The sequence below is a fragment of the Phalacrocorax aristotelis genome, chromosome 8 (genome assembly GCF_949628215.1).
Source record: "Phalacrocorax aristotelis chromosome 8, bGulAri2.1, whole genome shotgun sequence".
NCBI lineage: Eukaryota > Metazoa > Chordata > Aves > Suliformes > Phalacrocoracidae > Phalacrocorax > Phalacrocorax aristotelis.
This window is the reverse complement of record NC_134283.1, coordinates 39,078,035-39,096,793: the sequence shown is the minus strand read 5'-3', so window position 1 is coordinate 39,096,793 and position 18,759 is coordinate 39,078,035. Positions and strand designations below refer to the sequence as shown.

The 18,759-nt window shown below is 42.5% G+C and overlaps 1 long non-coding RNA gene across 2 annotated transcripts in view; it reads left to right on the top strand.

Moving 5' to 3' along the window:
• Window positions 1-18,224, top strand: part of LOC142061506 (uncharacterized) — a 190,358-nt gene extending 172,134 nt beyond the window's left edge. Inside the window, exon 3 of one of the 2 annotated variants that reach the window (XR_012662138.1) lies at window positions 18,147-18,224. This is a non-coding gene — a long non-coding RNA (uncharacterized LOC142061506). Of the gene's footprint in view, window positions 1-260; window positions 386-18,146 lie in introns of those variants that run through there. The other variant, XR_012662137.1, reaches the window with a different exon arrangement.
• Window positions 18,225-18,759: the final 535 nt, after the last annotated feature.

Here is an 18,759-nt window from a genome sequence, read left to right as displayed (position 1 = left end):
TGTAGAGAGTGATAAGGTCTCCCCTCAGCCTCCTCTTCTCCAGGCTAAACACCCCCAATTCCCTCAGCCGCTCCTCTTAAGACAATCACTCCAATTCTCTGTGCTCACCATACTTCAGCCCCACATTAAGGGAATAAACTTATCAGTCTTTGGGTTTGTGTTGACACCTGCAGGTTCAGAGGCTTCTTGTGTGTTTGCTTTCCCTATTCTCTTCAGTGCATAATTGGCCTGATTCCATTCATGTTTTCTCTCCCTTACAGCTTTCTACCAGGCATTAGTCACAACTGGAGATGACTAATTTCCTGATGTTGTACAAGGACTTGTGTCTCCTGGAGACCTGGCTGATGTGATCAGGACTCATGAATGTTTTCGGACCAAAGGTCCATTCAGGCAAGTGGTTCTCTTTTTATTTTGGCTCAAGTCATTGCTGCTCCCTTTTCCTTGCCACGTCTTCCACGTCCCTTGTTACGTACATCTTTTTTTCCCCTGTATTTTGAGTTGCTGGTCCTTGCCCTCAGATCTAGGGTGGCATGCCATTCACAGCATCAACACCACAGATTTGAGGGATAAAGGAGAAGAAGGTCCAACATGTTCCTTTTATCTAATATGCTGTCATGCCTTGCTCTCCTTTTCTGTTACCTCCTTTCCACGACAGCTACACCTTGGACACCAAGCAAAGAAATAATTCCAAGAGGCTTGCTTTTTGCTCACCCTCCCTTTCTGGTTAAAGATATTGTGAGTGGTTGCACATGGACATGGTTTTCATAGCCACTGGTTGTTGTGGATTTGTCTAATCCCAATAGAAGTTATTAGCCTTGACTTAAAATTATTCCCTATTCCCTTTGTAACAGCTGCTGGCAAAGCTGCTGATCTCCTGATGGGTTTTGTTAGGTCTAAGTTTGATAGCTTACTTATGACAAAGGCCAACAGTCTGTTAAAACAGCATCATCTCTACATTTAATACTTCTCTGCCTCCAGCTCTCATTTAATCTAAGTACTAAACATCATTCACAATGTTGCAAAAAGCAGTTGCTCTTTGCAATATTAGGAGGAAAAAGTCATAGGAAATAATGGATAAAAAGGTAAGTACTGAACATCAGCATCTTTGGTTGTTGTGCATTGATAAAGGATAAAATAACTGCTGTCTCATACCCTTCTCCTGAAGCTTTCCCATCTTGACAAAGTGGCATACATGATGGTGAATATCTCTATCATCAGTTTGCTGTCTGCGAACTCACAGATTTCTTATATTTGTGCTGTTATTTACAAGTAAAATGTTTCAAGGTTTTGTTCTTGGCCTTGCCTTGTATTGTGTGTAAGTATATCTTCTTCTGCCATTTAGCAGTACTTTAGAAAACAGCTGGTGTCCCCAAGGTAAGCCTTTAAACAAAGTCCTACTCTGACAAAATTCTGCTTTATCAGCAAACTATATTTTGCATATTTCTCTCATTGTTTTGCAAATTGCAATCGCAAAGTGCTTTTGCATTTAAACAGAGTCTCTCTGACCTAAGAGATAGTAAAAATTATGTTAGAGAGGTCACAGTAACTCGATGCTCCAACCTACCCTAAATAGCTGGACTTGCTTCGCTTGGGCAAATTATATATTTATAATGAACCATTATGTCACCAGAATACTTCAGCAGAGATGCTGCAGCTCCAGCTTACATGAATATTCTTTTGAAGGGCTAATCAGAAGAGTTATCCCATCAAGATTATGTGTTATAAAAAATATAGTTCTAGACAGCACCGTCCAAACTGGGCAACAATAATTAATCTGTTCTGATTAACCAGATCATTTAGGTCCTTGCTGCTCACCAGTTCTTCATGATCTTAATTCAGATCAAAACTTAAGATGGAGAGATTAATTTTGTGCCAGTGTTTGAAAACCAAAAGCCCTTCTCTAGATCATATAAATTGATGTTCATGAGGTGCCTTACTTACTGAAAGCACTACGATATACTTGAAGATTTCAGCTTAAGCTCCTTCTTTAAGTTCCTTCCCCAGGCCCTTCCTGCCTTTGCTTACCCATGTGTAGCTAACAGGCTACATAGGAACAATATCTCATTCTCATTTAAGTAGTCTTTACACTACAGGGACCAGTTTGTGGTCTCCTAAGTGTCCAGCAGAGGAACCAGATAGAGATTTTGAAAATAAAACCAGCTCCATGTGTTACAGCAAGAGGAGAAGGCAAGGGGAGTGCATGGTGATTGCTGTACTGAGTTATCCCTGGCTCTTCCATTGAGCAAGAGGTAGCTGAAATTCTTTGGTGGGCTGGAAGCAGAGGTTCAGGGATGATGTACTGTGTTACAAAACAAGCGGATCCAGTGCAACCCATCTTGTTGGGTGAAGGTATGGGAGGTTGTAGGAACTGCATATTGCACATAAGTAAACAGCGAATGTTAATTTCTATGAGGGTTTATTCAGATACTTTCATGGCTATTGTGATAAAACGTAAATCAAGAGAACAGATGTTTTAGAAGAAAATAAAATATTTTATAAATCAGAGATGCCCCTCAATGTTTTTCAAGGGAAATGCCTGGTGATGAATTCCACAGTAGTGCAGCAACTGTAGGCTTTATTCTGTTTATAGCTTCTGCTCTAGGAGACATAAACGATATGTGCTGCAGCAATTGGGCAGGAGTGTGTATGCCAGTGTGTCTGTGTGCTAAATATCTTGTCTTCTGATCTTGCAGTCAGTATGTGAGGAAACTCCCCTTCAGTGGGACTTCTGTCTGGAGAAGGCATGTATGCAGTGAAGTATGTTTATTTGTCTGTCCGCTCAGTCAAATGGTCGTGCTGGGGCTCTAGTGCTGGGGCTAGAGCCATTGCTGGTTTGAATCTTCTTGCTTGGCTCCTTTGTACTTTTGGAAAGCAAGGGGAGAAATACCTTTAATTCTTGTTTCTTTTCACTAGAGCCCTATTTCCATGACCAAATTTGCAGTCAGAGCCCAGTGTTTCCAGATTTCCTTTGATAGCTTAGCAGAACAGCATGGTGCAAAATTTTACCTTTCCCTCTTTTCTCCTTTTAACAGGCTTTAATGCCTCATGTACTTTAGGAGCATCTCTCATTAGGATTAAAGTAACTTGGTCCCTCTGTCTGCTTTGGATATGCACATGGTGCTTCTGGAACCTCAGCTATTCTCTTTGTGCTACTGAAAAACTGGTCATAGAAGATAGTTTGTACTTGTAAATCCATGGCACAGGGAGGATATTACTGTTTTGCTTCCCATCTGCTGCCTCTGAGGTCACTGTTCTGGCACAGAGTGAGACATGAACAGCTGCAGAAATCCAGTGATGGCCCTGCTATTGCTTCCTGGAGGGATGAATGTGGAAACAAGTGTCAGAAAAAGGAAATTGCCAGCCATGCTTTCTGTTCTGGCCCCTTGCTTGTGGGAGAGGGGTGGCAGGTGGCCCCTATTTCTTCCATGGAAGATGGAGTAAATTTTTTTTCTCCTCTCTGCTAAGCCTCTGCTTGGACAAAACAGCCATAAAATACTTTTACACATGATTATTGTCCTCACCTCCAATTCAAGTCTGACCTTTATCCCACTCCATGGTCCTGTGAAGGCTGCTAATTTTGAGGACTCTCTCCAGAAGCGGCCTATCACCAGCTGTTCTGAGTGGAAATCTACCATGGCAGAAGGCTGGGACCAGGAGGGACAGCACTTGCACAGTGCCTGTTGGCCACTGGAAAGACTAATTTTTCAAAGCTGTGTCTGCACACCTTTACAATCCAAGTAAACTGGAGAAATAAATCACTGTGCACAGTTGTCATCTTTCCCCTCCTAGCATCAGCCAAAGAGTTTAAATATAGCTAAACCACTCTATTTCCTCAGAATAAACACTCAAATACTCAAATTGCTAGATCCTGGTATCACAGGAATGATTTATAAACCAATTATACTGGAAATTTTATTCTCTGTTGTTCTGAAAGATTATGGGTCAGTTAAGTGTTTTGCTCTTGTAGGAACACATTCCCATTCTGCCATACAATGTCTGAACTTGGCATGCTGTGGTTCATTCTGACCATCTTGCAAAATATCTCCAGTTTGTGGAAAAACATTGAGAATCATGCTGCCAAGGGCCAGGTCTGTAATTTTTAAAATGTCTTGTTTCTGTTTACTGCAGAAGGCCTTGGTAGTAATGCAGAGTTCCTTTCTGGTAAATAATCTTCACCATCTTCTGTCTTCTCATCAGACTTGTGATGTGTAGATGATGTTCATGGTGCAGCTGAGTCTGTAAATTATTAGCCATTGGGGAAGGGATATCTTTGAGCCTTCAGGGTAGCTTGGCAGCATCAGTAATGGGCCTCCAGCAGGGGCCATAAGCAGACACCTTGTGAAGAATAAGAATAGAGCAAGCATGTTTAGCCTTCCTCCATAACATTTTCTACTCTCTGAGTATGTTCAGCTCAGGGTTTTCCAATATTGACGTGATCCTCTGTAAGCCACACTGGGTTTCTTCTGGAGCTGCTTGTCCAATCTGTCCTTGAACATCAACAATTCTAGCATAATTCTGAACCAGGCACATTAAGTTTTAAAGCGAAACTTGTTATCCTCCTCAGTGCTGCAAAAGCAGAGTTACTCTAAAGCCTTTAGCTGAGTCATTTTCTATTGGTGAAACACGAACAAGAAAGAGAATTTGACCAAGGCAGTTAATGTGAATAAAAGAGGAAATTCAGGGGAAACCAGTTTTATGATTATGTCCCTAAAGTGTTGCACCACTTCAGCAACGCAAATTGATTGGTGCATTTTAATTCTTTTGTTAATATGGACTTTTCTACTCCTGCACTTTATTTATGTCAATATAAACCAGAAAGGGAATCCAGCCCAAGGGTTTTGTTTCCTCCTTGCATCTGTTCCTCCTCCTTTTTTGCAAATTAGAATAACAGTGTCACAGCCTTGAATAAGAATGTATTTTTCTAGTCCTATAAGCTACAGTCACATTCTCTAACCATAGGGAGACAGAAGCTAAAAGAAAAAAAATAAAAAATCCAGTCCCTGTCACATTTCTACAATGGGGATGTGAGACCCCAGGCAGATGGTTCTGGTATTCTGATGCCCAGCTTTTTTAATTTCCTGGATGTGGCTCTTGGCATCCTGGAGCTGTCTGCATTAAGTGGTGTACGTTGAGCAAGCCTTTTCCTCAGAATGCCTGACTCTCCTTGTTGCTTCTGTCCCCATGCTTCAATTATCTAACATATGAATACAACAAGCACTGCAATAATTAGGACATCATATGGCATTCAAAAATTTTTATAGAGCAGTTCCAGCATTGGTGGAATGGGTAAGTAGTCAGAAAGACTATTAAGCAACGCTACTGGTGTGAGCTGAAGATGACTAAAGCCAGTGTATTCACGTAACAGAAAAACACCAAGTGTGTGTACAAGCTGGACATAGGGAACATTTTTAGCTTTGTTCTCATTCCAGATAAAATAGCACCACAGGTTAGGAGGGTGCACTGAACTCATTTACAGAGATGGATGCCCTTCATGGCATATTTCTCTGAATATGATCTTTACTATATTTGGCTTCCTGCAGTTGGGTGAGAAGTTATCTGATATTTGCCTGCCTATTATTTTATTGCCATTTACTAATTATAAGAGTATTTAGTGTTTTCAATTATTTGCTGATTCACTAAAAACACAACAGTCATTGGAGCCATTAAGGGATTCTTAGTCAATCCACTAAATAATATAAAGAATCAGAAAGCATGTATAAAATACGAGATTTTGCTGGCCTGGCTGTCAGCTGGGAATGTGAGCAAATCATACCCACGAGCCGTCATAGTCATGCTAATGAAAGCTTTGAGGCACATGCGAAAATGCAGATAGTCAAATGTTCTTGGATTGTGACGCTGTAGAAATAGTATAGCCGGTCTTGGAGAAGGGTCTTCTGGTGATGTAAACTGCACACCCTTTATGGATGATTGCTCATGTATGCAGAGTGTCAAGAATTTTAGTGTAGAAAACCCCATTCGGTATTTTGTCCCTAATAATGTTTCCTTCCAAGCGAAATACTTCAGCTACTTGGATGAATCTTTCAAGCTAAACAGCTGGCTTCATATTTTCTGTAAACATTTTTTAATGACGTGGAATAGGCACAATGGGGGTCACAGAAGGAAGTAACAGGGAAGGTTAGTGGGTGACCTCCCAGGATGTCAGCTTCTCCACAAGAAGCCCCAGGACACACTTTACTTTGTTTCGACAGAGCAGATGCAAAGCAACCAACCCCTTTTTCCTGAAAACAAATCACTTCCAAGCACATCTGGTTGAGCATGAAGAACGAGAATATGAATACAGACAATTATGATGGAGGAGAGGCCTTGTAAATTTATACCCAAACTTACCCCCTGGTAACTCATTCATCTGCGTGTCTTGACAGGATGCATGTGAAATAGTGGGACAATAAAAGCTGTTGTTATGCTGAAAGATGTTAATAGCTGGCCTCAGGGTGAGCTGGGTTTCCAAGACAATCACAGATAACACAGATAACACAGCAGAAACTTTAGGCTCAGGAGAATGAACACGCAAGCCTTTATTTTGTAAAATAAAGAGACATGGCCTATCTCAAAGGGGATTGTCTAAAGGTATAGATTTTACAGGATCTTATTTTTTATGGAAAAGTACTTCATGGGACAGTGGGGTATCTGAAATGCTGGTTACATGTATAGAAATATCCAGCAAACATAGTCATAGATGACAATGCCTCAGCAGGTGAAGGTCTAAAGACAGGTCAGAGGGCACTGGGTATGGGCCCCTTCTGCACCTTTTGCAGTGCACTGTTCAGCCTGTCTGCCAGGCTGCAGCACCACACTGGGAACAAAAGGAGACACTTCACAAAGAAATATCGAGGGAAACTACTGGCAGCCTTTGGATGGTTAGACGTGTTTCAAAAATCTTTCTTAGAATTCAGTCTTTCAGAAAGGGAGGTTATAATACAGATCTGTCCTCACCAAGGAAATAGTACACAGTGACACTCCTTTTCCATCTCCTTTCTGTCTCTTTTCCCTGTTGCTCTACACAACCTTCTGTCTCACAGGGAAGAGACTGTCATAGTCATAGAACTATCTGGGAGTGTATGTTTATAGGGCCACCGATGTTTTCTGATAGTTCCTTAGTCTAAATCTGGATTAGCTTGGTTCTGTCTGAAAATAGTGTCCTTTCCAAGGTGATACTTTCATGAAAAGGCTCAGGAATAAACAACTAGGATGGAACCACTCTTATGTACATAGGCATATGTACATTCCATGAGTATGTTCCACCTAGCCTAAATGTAACTGTCTGAAAGTTGGTTTCTAGTCTAAACAAGTGTGTAGACTCACTCTGTAGTTAGTAGGATGAGAATGACACTTTCAGAAAGTGATCCCATTTCTCTTGGACAACAGTTTTAGGCTGAGACAAATGGGCCTTGGGAGGTATTTCTCTCTCCAGTGACTACAACAGAAACCAAGATATTTTGGGGGTCAGCTGCCTAAGCTCAGTTGAGAAGAAACCCATCCAGAGTTCAGCAGTATTGACAGAACGTTTGCTCCATGTACCCCTGATATCCCTAAGAAAATTGAATTTTTGGAACTGTTCACTAAAGACACAACCATGAACGGTGCGAGCCTGGCAGAACAGAATTTGAGGGCCAGAGACAGAAACTGAGAGATAGAGAAGCGCTTGTTTTACGACTATATCCTTGAGGAGAGCTGAGAGACTGATCAAAGCAAACATCATGTCTCAGAAGCCGCTGAGAATGGGGTGATAAAGTGTACAGTCAGGGAGAACAACTAATTGGGATGTGGATAAGAACTAAAACAAAGTGCCCAGTAGGGGAAATATCCTCATTATAGTACTAAAAATCAGGCCCATAGGCCAGGAACTGCCCCCCCTCTAGTGAGTCCCTTAACCTATGAGCGTGTGCGGTAAATTAAAGTGAGCTGTGCTGTTACATCCAAGCGAGAAATAAATTAACCAATTATTAGCTGATACAAGTGAATCTTAGCTGTGATTGACATACTTAACTGTACAAATGCCTTATAGTTTCTCGGTGTGTTGTCCTAGCTTTGTGGGTTACCACCTAGCACTAATCTTTGCACAAAAATGACTTGAATAGAATACTTCCACTCTGTGTGTAGTTTGGCATTTTGCACACCAGGCGAATGCACCCGCTTTTCAGGATAACACCCCTGTTATGCTACAAGATTAAAAAACAAACTTTCCAGAGCCTCCACCACTGCTGTAAAACACAAACCCTGCAACTGTTGTCTGCCAGAGGAAGAAAGCAAGTATATCCTGAGGGAAAATGCACAGACAGTCCTAGAAAGTGCTTACTTGCCCGTCAGTTTGGACATGTGACTAGCAGGTGAGCAAGCAAGAAACTGGAACTTTCTAAGGCAGTGCTTGTTGTTATAGCTGAGACCCGCTGATGTGATGAGGCAAACTGGTAACAACATATCAGAAACTTTAAAGGGATAAACACGCTTCAGAAATGCCAGTCCCAAAAGTTGTACAAGTGACTAACAAATGTGGAACAGTGCACATTTTGGTCTTGGCGTCCGTAGTATAAGAAGAGCCATTTATTTATTTTAGCTTTAGTGTTCTTGCCCTTCTGTCCTCTGAAGGGATAGCTTAGAACAAGTTAGTTAAGTTCATGCTGAAACAAAATGCACTTTTGTGATTAATACCTATGAAAAAGCGGGGTGACATGGTAATAAAACCATAAAGGTTTGGGATCCTTCAGGGAAATCCAGTTTTACTCACTTTGTTGTCAGAATAATGAGTTCTCTATTTTGCGGTCGTAGTGTTAATGCATTTGATGCAGGTAGAATGATTTTCAAGTCATAGGGACCTCTTTGGAAGGAGACAAGATGTAAAGCTTTTTAAAAATGGCTGGTTCTTATATACCCACATGACACATTATTATGGATTAATTGTCTATAAAATGTTGATGCTCTGTAATCCCATACTATGCTTGAGAGATAGCAAACCATTCCCTGGAACAGCCCTAAGCCTGTTGTTTCTTTAAAATTACCGTGGATGGTGCATGCAATTTTCTGTACCATAAGTGCAGACAACCGTTTAGTGTCTGCGTTCTTTGAACTGTTGATCCCACTGGGGTTAATAGGTGCATAATTAGTGACATCCAACTGCAAGTGTTTGGGGTTTATGTATTTGGTGATTTTGGCTTCAGTTTTCATTACATCTGGTGAATATGGAGAGATACAAATGTAATGAAATATCAGAAATATTTTCGTCAATGTAGGGGTGAGATAAAGCTTCCACTCTCCTTATCATTTCATGTTTTGTCTGTACAGAGAATACTACGTGACCATGCCAGACGCATCGCGTTGACTGATTCCTGATGGTGAGTTGCTGGGCCTGACTGTTGCTGTTTTGGAAGAGAATGTCTTCACATTTTTGGACAAAGCAGTGATGAAGCTGGATAAACACAAATGTACTGTGGGTTGATGTTTCAGATCAGGTGAAGGATTTGGAGTTTAGGAAATTCACTGAATATTCCTTGTGCTTCAGTTCACTCAGAGGGAAAATTTAAGCAAAAAGTAACAGTGACACTGAGAAAGAGATGCCGACTTTTGGAGTGGAGCAAACAAAGGACGACAAATGCAAAATGATATGAGACCGAGAGCATCTAACGGCTGATGGACAGTTGCTTTCAAGATGGTTGAGTGTGCAGTGTTTCTAAAGTAGTGCTTAGTCACAAGTGGTCTCTTCCCATTACTGAGCAAAGTGAGCATTAACGTTGCCATGTTCTGCCATCCAAGGAAGGAGACATTATAATATTCACCCATCTCAAACTACAAATATGAGAAGCATTACAAAATCGATGAGTTCAAGTCAGATTGATGAATATCCAGCAACCGACACTGTACAGTGAAGTGCTGTTGTATCCCCCTCTATGAGCTGAGGGAAAGTAGGTCTCTATGGCAAAACTGGGGGCCCTTTAGTTCATTCCCACCCTGACCCCCCACTTCCTCCTTCCCTGAGCGCTTACTGTCAGATCTGAAGCAATGATGACTTTCCACTGGCGTTAGGAGAGGGATACATCTCATTACAGGCAATAAGAGAATCATGGTAGGAACTGTAGAAGAAGGGAGAGGGGGTAAGATGTATGGAGCCCACTGAGGAGAGATTGATGCATACAGAGAGACTGCAGAATTTAAGATTATACTAAAAACAACAGTGGTGGGATTGATCTTGCCTCACTTTAGGTATCTAATCATCTGGCCTGATTTAGATTTTTACTTTAGGATAAGATGAATCATAGTCTAAAAACATCCCTTTCTTTCCACTGACTATAGTCAGCGTCTAGTGCAGATGAAGTTGTCTGAACAGTAGTGATCTGTGTCTGGTGAGCTGGATCTGGCCCCATATGAGTGATGGTAAATTTGCCTGTGCAAATCCCAGTTTGAGCATTTGGGTATTGCTTCCTCTTTCAGTGCAACCTGCCTGTGTAGCCATTTCTACACTCCCAGTAGACTAATTATTGCAAAAATTCTCTGTCATTGCTTTGCAACGGTCCATAGCTTAACTAATTTAAAAATGCAAATGAATGCTAAATTGCAGTTGAATCTGAACCATCTCCTTCTCCCTCTCTCTTTCTTTCTTTTTTTTTTTTTGTGTTTTTTTTTTTCTCTGTTGGGAAAAGAAAGATACAGAAGACATTAAATGCTGATGGTGAAAGTCAATTTTTCAGATTTGAGGTAATTTTGAATTAGGTCCCAGTGCCAGGGATAGTGACATCATCAGAGCTGCTCAATTGATCCATGATTTGAGGAGAAACAGCTTGGACATGATCCTCCCTTTGTCCTTACAGAAAGAAATAAATGCTGCAGTCTTCAGCTATATTCACTGGGAAACTTTCATACTTGGATGATCTCAAATGTAGGAAGAGGCATTCAGAAAGAATATAAGCAAATGTGTGAGCTAAAACACATCCCCTTGTACTGCTATTGTCCTCATGCATTAAGCTAGAGTTCTGTTTTGCAACCACATGTGGGTTGTGCCCAGATGGTTATGATGGATCAGCTGAAGGGGTGTTACCTCTTTAGCATCTGGAATTAGCTGTTTAACACTAGTTAAGCTGTTGGTACATTCAGACTCTATAACACTGGTCAAGATCGTCTGTCATTACATGGTCTCCATCTATCTTTACCTGCTGACATTAACCTTTCTCTGAGACAGTAATTCCTTTGAGGAAGGGGCTATGCTATAGCTATGTATTTGAGGGGGACGTGAACAACATCTAGCACCATCATTTGTGGTCTTTAGCTGCAGGATCACATAGGTAGTAGTAATAACCATTCATAGACAGTCTAGTTGTTTTCCTAATGCTGGCACTGCACTGTAACATCAACACTGAGATGGAATGCTCAGGGATGGGGCTCCTGAGCATTTAGAGGGCCACTGATGGCTCAGAGTTAAATACTAGGACCGCTTCCCTCCATGGACAGTATATGGCATGAGAATCTGGTAATCCAAACTGGTTGCCAATGTGATGCGCATCTACAAGAAGGGCCAGAAGGAGGATCCGGGGAACTACAGGCCTGACCGCCTGACCTCAGTACTGGGGATGACTATGGAGTTCATCTTGAGTGCGCTCACCAGGCATGTGCAGGACAACTGGGGGATCAGGCCTATCCAGCATGCGTTTGTGAAAGGAGGTCCTCCCTAACAAACCCAATCTCCTTCTATGACCATGTGACCCACCTAGTGGATGAGAGAAAGGCTGTGGATGTTGTCTACCGGGACTTTACCAAAGCTTTTGACATTCTCTCCCACAGCATCCTCCTAGAGAAGCTGGTGGCTCATGGCTCAGACAGGTGTACTCTTTGCTGGGTAAAGACCTGTCTGGATGGCCAAGCCTAGAGAGCTGTGGTGAATGGAGCTAAATCCAGTTGGTGGCCGGTCACGATCAGTGTTCCCCAGGGCTCATTTTTGGGCCAGTCTTGTTTAATATCTTTATCAGTGATCCGGATGAGGGGATTGAGTGTGCCCTCAGTAAGTTTGCAGATGACACCAAATTGGATGGGAGTGTTGATATGCTTGAGGGTAGGATCTGGACAGGCTGGCTGGATGGGTCAAGGTCAATTGTATAAGTTTGAAAAGGCCAAGGGCAGGGTCCTGCACTTGGGTCACAACAACCCCAGGCAACGCTACAGGCTTTGGGAAGAGTGGTTGGAAAGCTGCCTGGCAGAGAAGGACCTGGAGGTGCTGGGTGACAGCCAGCTGAACATGAGCTAGCAGTGTGCCCAGTGGCCAAGAAGGCCGAACGTATCCTGGCTTGTATCAGGAATCGTGTGGCCAGCAGGAGCAGGGCAGGGATCATGCCCCTATACTCAGCACTGGTGAGGCCACACCTCAAATACTCTGTTCAGTTTTGGGCTCCTCAGTACAAGAAGGTGCTGGAGCATGTCCAGAGAAGGGCAATGAAGCAGGTGAAGGGTCTGGAACAAGTGTGATGAGGAGCAGCTGAGGGAACTGGGGGTGTTTAGCCTGGAGAAGAGGAGGCTGAGGGGAGACCTTATTGCTTTCTACAGCTACCTGAAAGGAGGTTGTAGTGAGTTGGGTGCTGGTCTCTTCCCCCAGGATACTAGTGATAGGATGAGAGGAAATGGCCTCAAGCTGCATCAGGGGAGGTTTAGACTCGATATTAGGAAAAAGTTCTTCACTGAAAGTGTGGTCAGGCATTGGCACAGGCTGCCCAGAGAGGTGGTGGAGTCACCATCCCTAGAGATATTTAAAAAAATGTGTAGACGTGGGACTTGGGACATGGTTTAGGAGGCCTGGGGCTGTTGGGTTGACAGTTGGACTTGATGATCCTAGAGGTGTGTTCTGACCTTAATGATTCTATGATTCCCTTGACCATAGATCCCCTTGTGGTGTAGCTGAGTTAGGTACCCAGAGGTCAATACCTGAAAAAAGACTCCTCTGTTCTTCATGGTTAAGGAGAATAGACCTTCTTAGGGGTTCATCCTCAGCTCATATATTGGTGATAGTCATTGTGATAAATGACAACTTGCTGAGAGAATCATAGCAAATTACAAGAATCACCCCAGAGGGCAACTGCTGGCAACTGCATACACAGGACTATATTGGTTTTCAAAGTATTTTTCCTTTCCTATTTTGCAATTTGATGCAGAGATGAAATTTCATGAGTGTTTATTGACACTTGCATACAGCAGACAGATTTCTAAATGGGCTTTGCATAGATAATTGAAATTCAAAATCCAATCCCCACTGTGTCCATCGGTCTTGTACAGTCCCACGATGTTTGCTGGGCTGATGTGTGATGGGAGGTAAACATGGTTCTTTGGAGATGTGATCTCCCTTGTTGCCCCAAAGCAGATGTTCACAGACACACACATGTCCCCTCCCAGATCCCACACCAGCACAGTGTGTGTGGGAGGGACTGGGGCCAGATTCCTGGTTTTCAATTAGGATTCAAACATCACAATGATAGAGTCCTCCTAAACCTTCTACAAAGGTGTGTGTGGTTAAACAAACTGTAATACCTCAGGCTCTGGGTAATTTTGTTTACCATCAGCTTAGTGCCAAATCTCCCGGGATGTGTTCACTGGTTCAGGATGTGCAGCGTGCTTCCAGCCCTCGCAGGGAGGGGATGGCTGCTTTTGGCTGTAAGGCAGATGTAGATGTTGCCTTGATTAATGTGGTCTTTTACCATCTGCTGGGAGGTAGATGACCCCTTGGCCTTCTCTTCCATGCAGAAAAGCATTAAGTGTATTGGTCTGGGTTCAGATATGCTTGTGAGAAAGCACAGGTGATTTTCTATAAGGACCAAATGCATTCAAAGAGGAAAGGAGAGGGAAAGGGGAAAAAGAACAGTTTTTCTTTCCTGCATTTGGCCTGAGGGATTTTCTTCTACCATGGGGTAACCCAGGGGCTGTAGCTAAACATCAGCTGTGCCAGCCCAAGGTTTGCTGGGAGTGTGGCAGCCCACATTTACAAAGATGGTGGTCTAGTGGGGTTATGTTTTAGTGGTGCTCCATTATCCTGTCTTGCTGAGGGAGACAAGAAGTCATTGTTGAAAAATCTGGCTCTCTCTAGCAACAAGCTGGCAGTTTTTGTAAACCAAACAAGTGCCTTTTTGATGTCCTGTATATGCCCCTTAAACCCTCAAGAGTATTGTGACAACCAGGGATCATCAGCACATACTGAAGGCATGGCCTTAAGAATTTTCCCAGAGGCTCCTCTGGCCTCATGTCCAGGCAGAAGGTGACAGAGAAGCTATTATCCAGGCCGCAGAAGTCATGCTTGTTGTACTAGAGATTTACATTATCAGAGATGCTTCCCTATGAGCCTTTATAGCCACATTTGACAGTGTTAATTTTGGGTGCATATACAAGGCCAAATCCTGATCTTGGTGACACCAGTGTAAAACGGAAATATAGTATTATATTGATTTCAAAGTAAGCTCTAGGCTGTAACAAGAACAGAATCTGACCAAAGATCTCCTTTTGGATGAAGGAAGAAAATACACCCTTTGCAGTGGAAGGGTATGAGCAAGAAAACCTTGTATCCTTCCACAGTCCCTTGGTGTATGGTGTGGAGTGCTGCAGGTCTGTGTGCGTCTTCTCCACATATGCTTATGTTTTCACTTGTGAGAGGCAGTCTGTCTCCGTGAGTCACAACAACTCCTCACTACGCACACAGCTCTGTCTCTGCAGTCTAGGCAGATAGCTGTGCCTATAGCTGTGTGCACATGTGCCTCTGTGTGTGGATCGTAACAACCCACCAGCACGCGCCGAGTCCATCCCTTGAGTGTAAAAGCTTATGTGTGTTATGTCTCAGAGTCTATCTGGGGGAGAAAGGCTGAAATTGAGTCTCCTCTATGGGCATGTCTAGGAATCCCATATATATGTGTGTGCATAAACACACACACACATATATAAAAGTAAGTGTTTTGTGCTTCCATATTATGTGAGGGTGTTTTTTCTGTGATTCTGTGCTAGTAGGCACAAAAGCGGTATTGAAAATTAATTCAATTTAATTTTAGTGGTAAAGAACATTGCAGTCACAAGAGGTTTGCCATCAATGTTGGAGGACGTTAAGTATTTGGGGTTTTTTTAGTTGCAAGATAATAATGTTCTGGTGTAAATGTTTTATAATTAACTCATGAATTATTCACAGTTACCTTGATAACCCAACATTTTATCGGATATGGTCTCCGGAGTGCAAGGAGGGAGGGAAAATTTAAAAATAAATAAATGTGAAGACAGGACCCAGCTGCAATAACGAGAAAGCACTGAGGCCTCTGATTTATTTTCTGTCTGTACTGAAGAGTGGTTTCATTCTTTTATTTATATTTTTGTGGTGATGAGCCACAGAATGTGAGTAAGTGGATGAGGTTATTTTCTATATATACAGAAGGAAAAGTAAAACTGGGAAATAAATCAAATTCCTTTCACTGTTTTTTAATCTGAAAGTGGTGCTTGAATTATTTCACCTATTGTTCTGGAGCTCAGAGGTTCTATTGTTGTTGATACCATTTCCATCTGGTGCAGCATTAGTGAAAACCAGCATGGATTTTTCTTGACACATATTTCTGGGCCTTTTTTCTCCCTTCTTCTTTCCTTCCCCTTCCCCTTCTCCCCTCTTCTTTCATCCTTATTCTTATTCCAATTATTTATTAATTTTCCTATTTTTTCCCTTTCCTTTTCAGTTCCCATCTCTGCTCCTCCGGGCTTTTTTTCTTTTTCCCCTGCTTCTCTCTGATTCTTTCACCACTTCTCATCCTTTAATGTTTTCCTCTGTCTACAGTTCCTTCTTTGTATTCTCTATTGCTAACAGGATCTTAATGCTATCTGCAGGAGTCTGTGAGCCTTAACCCAAATCAGCTGAAGAAAGAATCAGACCCAAAGATGAGCTCCTGCAGCTTAATGGAATATGGTGAGAGCTTCAGGAAGAAGAGTGTTGAAACTCACACCTGGACTTGTAGTCTGAATGTTATCAGGCCTTGATAACCAAAATGCACTGGGAAGAAATGCAGTAACTTCATTGCTATACTCCAGAGATCAATGGCACAAAATACCCAGCAAGGGACTGGAGATGTCTCCCAGCTTGCCAGATGTCCTTGAATCCAAATGGAAAAGACAACACGGCAAAAGGCATTTACCTAATCCCAGCATGAGTGAAGGCTGCCCTCGTACCAGAGAAACAACTGGCAGTAAATATAGGACTGAGACCTCCAGGGAGCTGCCCAGGAGCGATGTCACCTCTATGAAAGGCAAAACCTTGGGGCAAACTCTAAGGTCTTCTCTGTATGGGCAGTGGGAAGGGAACAGTATAATATTTCAGATGCCTGGCCAGCAAGTCACCTGAGCTATCTGGCATCCAGGTGCTTAGCTGTGTTAAAGTTTATTTCACTGGAGTTTCTATAAAGAGTTTTCATCAATCAGGAATGGATGTACTTTTTCAAAGAAACTCTAGGGGTCTGCAGAGCCTGATGGATATGCTCATATATTTCAAAGGGGCACTTTGGAGGGTAGCTGGCAAGACATCAGCCATTGCAGAAAGATTAATTCAAAGGCAGGATGTTTTAGAGAATGAATTTGAGAATGAAAGAGTGATTCCACTAACCTGTGTAATTCATTTATTTAAATTTATGCTGTAAAATGAACAGCAGAGGGAAACCAAAACTTGCACTGATGTTTTTTCTTCTTTTTCCCAACCTTCTTTTATTTATTAAACTGCTCTGGATACACCTTTCAAAGGACTTTTTTTTTTTTTTCTCACTGTTTATTATAGTTTTATCAGCCTTGAAATGGGAGCTGCAGGCAGCTTGATGAATTGATCAAAAAGCTGCTTCTGCCAGAATCAAACTAACAAAACCCCCTCAATATCCATAAACCTTTTTGTTTTAGCATTTCTAAAACAAGCGCTCTTTTCCTCAGAGCATCATTGAAGAGTGACGCACCAGTATCCCTCAGTGTTTCCGCAAAGGAATTTTTTTATCCAGTTATGCCCAGGGCAGACGTTTGTCACTGGGTCATGAACGGGACTCAGCCTGCAGCATTGGAGAGCAAGGGCAGCTGGGGTATTGTAGAGGGGGAGAGAAAGACAGTCCTAGGAAGGCTGAGCAAATCTTGACTCTGAAATGTGCTGGGCAGATCAATGGAGTAAATGAGCCAAGACATATGAAATTGGGTCCTGTTCACAGAGACTAGCAGCTTTCCTGCTTCCATACAGCTATTTTTACCTAGGCATTTTCTAAACTCTTCCTTTCCTTCCAATCCTTCTTTAAGTATGGACAGCTAAATATATCCCTGATTAAAAACTTTTGTCTTTAGCACACTTACTAAGTTCCACAGTTGGACTAGCCTGGCAGTAAACTAGGGCTTTAGCTACTGTGATATATTGATAGAGGTAAGTGGTTCAGTCCTATCTGTGAAGGTATGAAGTGTTCATAAGAAAATAAATACCCTATAAAAAAGTGGTAATGGCTCATCTGTTGCAGAGCTCCCAAACAGCTGGGTGAAGCCATGTTACATTTCCTGAGGTAGTAGATATCACAGATGTTGCAGCAAAGGATGGGGGTGGGGGTGGGGGGGAGCGGGGAATATGACACCAACAAAAAAAACCCTAAAATAAACAAAAAGGAATTAAAATACCTGACTTCTGAGAGGAAGGACCAGTGGTGGATCCTGAGGACAAAATCAGAGGTTTATGTTCCTTTCCTCACTAACCTTATTTCACCTCTACATGCAAAGCTGATAGATATGCAAAGCAAAGGATGTGAATGTCCCCTTGGCCTAAGCTTGTTGGTATGTAATTGGCTAATATGGTTCATACTGAGAACAGTGCATCCTATGCTCCTAACGCAGTTTCCAATATGCAGCAAGATGGCAGCACACAAGGGCTGCTGCAAGGATGTCTGATGTAAAAATGGGCTTTGCCGAAGGCAACAGTCATCTTGTCTCAGTCCCTACCCATTGCTTGCTTGGTTTCTGACTGTCTGTGTCATCACTGGGCTGCCAATGACCTGGGCTGGTTAGGGTCACATCTTCCAACTAACGACTCCAGTGCCATGGCCACACTGGGCTTGTTTCCAAATTACAGAGAGACAATATTACTGAGTTATTCCAGTGCCCCCACCCTGTCTCTTCTTTTCCATCTGTTCCAGTCCCTCTTAAGAACTGCCTGGCTTCAGAAAGAACTTTGTTGTTCTCTGAGGCAGGAGGTGAATATGAGCAGAGAAGGACAGAGAGATGGAGACTGCCTTTCTCTTGCTGGAAAGATGTGGCATGCACAAGGCCATGCAGACAGGAATACTAATGGGAATAAGAGGTAAGAAATCAGAAGGTACCTTGACCCTAGGATCTTCCGGTTATTCAGAATGCATAATTGCAGTTTGTTTAACACCAAGAGATAACTGATCATTCACAAGAAAGAAGCCAATGGTGGGGATCGATATTTCTATTGTTCTGCTAGAAAAATAACAGAAAAGGAATGGCTCTTTATCTATTACAGCAATGCAGAAGAAACATATGCTTACTGCTTCTACAAGAAGGGGCCAACAGAGGGTTTGTTCAATGCCAGCTGTCATTTTAGTTTTGCGTTTTGGTGAGTGTGGACGATGTGTATCCTGCACTTCAAATGTGGCCTGACTGGAGGCGGGGCAGAGGACAGCTATGCCATCCTTAATCTCGAGAGAAAAATTATGTCACCATGAAGGTGAAATAAGGAATACCTGGGCCACAGACCTATGTGTGGATTAGTAACCTGAGGAGATCACA